This window comes from Lolium perenne, chromosome 1, assembly GCF_019359855.2.
Source record: "Lolium perenne isolate Kyuss_39 chromosome 1, Kyuss_2.0, whole genome shotgun sequence".
NCBI classification, from domain to species: Eukaryota; Viridiplantae; Streptophyta; class Magnoliopsida; order Poales; family Poaceae; genus Lolium; species Lolium perenne.
Genome location: NC_067244.2, coordinates 4,039,981 through 4,041,648, shown reverse-complemented (window position 1 = coordinate 4,041,648; position 1,668 = coordinate 4,039,981). Strand labels below are relative to the sequence as shown.

Sequence of the window (1,668 nt, the reverse complement as noted above, 5' to 3'; positions counted from 1 at the left end):
AATTAAATAATAATCCTGTTTGAGATTGACATTGATTAAGTCAACAACTAAATCAAGGAATCCCACTAGATTAGCTCCAAGGAAGTCGGTTTAAAAGTTGCATGTTGACTAGCCACATTTAATAAAATGGACAACCAGAAAATGTGTGGAGGTATTATCAGGTATTATCACAGGAGCATTGCTCCATCATATTGGTGCAGTTTATTCATCATCATTTGACCCTCACATATTTAATCATGCCTGAATAACAAAAGATGTATTCCATCTAGATAACATAGAAACTCATAAAAAGATTAAAAAGTTTTGTGTATTTATAACCTTAGCTAATTTTCTGATAAATCAAAAAAGAAACAGTTGTTACAAAAGGGGAACTCCACTCTTCATCAAAGTAAACTAATCATGTAGACAATAATTATAAAATGTAGATACCAATTGAACAAACTAAGACAACACCTACACAATTCTCCCACTAGCACCAAAGGAACATAACTCTTTGTTTATGAACAAAAACATGCATGTAGAAACTGAGTAATGAAACCAAAAAAAATAGCTCAGAATATGAAATATCTTCTCATCAATATAGTGGCATATCTAGGTCTGACATGCAGTGTTGATTTCATGATTCATCATAGCAGTTTTGCAATTGTGGTCACAAAGTTGACCAATGGTAGAATGGGACAGTGGGATATATTTGAAAAAATCATACCAATGTGTAGTTATCATTCATTCCACTCGGGATATCAAGCTATACCTACAATAAACTACAGAGGACAAGACAACGGAAAAATACAACTAGATAAACTACTAACACCTCGCTTTGAACAACCACCACTGTTTTCAGCCCATATTTACTAACCAGTATTATTGACTTGAAAAACTTCTCTGACTATATTCTTAGCCTTATTACTATGTCAATCCTTATTGCCAAATGCTAACCCTGATTATATTTACATAACCGGTAGTGTAGTACTTCTATCTCCTCTAATATAATGCAACATTGGATCTCTAATTTAACAACAACAAGAGACACTATCACATGAATGATTATTAGCAGAGGAAAGCATGTTAGGGAGCTACAAGCTACTAGCTAGCGTATGGTAAGCATTCACATCCAAACTACTAACTAACATTGCATACAAGTTGGTGCAAGCCTCCACTCAAACAAATTTTGAACCAAGTCATGCAGTCCTAGATCTACAAATGACAGATCCCAGAATCCAATTGAGAGCAGTAAACAGCAACGCCATGACAGTTCTTTTTCTTACACCTGTGTAGTTGTCCTGCAACATGCTCCGAAGACAAGAGATGAGAAGTCTCACAGGCTGCACACATCAGAGGACGCAACCTTGTTTCTGGCGGTGACCACTAGGAGGTAGGGAGCCCAGACGTTGCACGCCGGCGTGCGGCAGATAGGGCTCGCGGATGACACAGCTGCTGTCGCCAGGAACTTGGCGGTGGTGAAGGACACCGACACCATCTTCTACAACTGCAGTTAAAAGATTACAATATTACAAAAAAATCTTAATGCCGCATAAAAACGTGATACCATGGGCAGATAAAATCCTACACAGCAAAATTAGTTCTTGGATAAGTTATTTCCAGATTCTAGGAGCTTCAATTCTATGTTCTAGTAGGTTACACAACTTTGTTTACTGCAAGCAAACATAA

General features: G+C 37.1%; 1 non-coding gene across 1 annotated transcript; it reads right to left on the bottom strand.

The window, feature by feature from the left end:
* Window positions 1-544: 544 nt before the first annotated feature.
* LOC127328053 (small nucleolar RNA R64/Z200 family) lies at window positions 545-638 on the bottom strand. The gene has a single exon (XR_007868959.1). It is a non-coding gene; the product is annotated as a small nucleolar RNA R64/Z200 family (small nucleolar RNA).
* Between the last annotated feature and the right edge of the window lie 1,030 nt (window positions 639-1,668).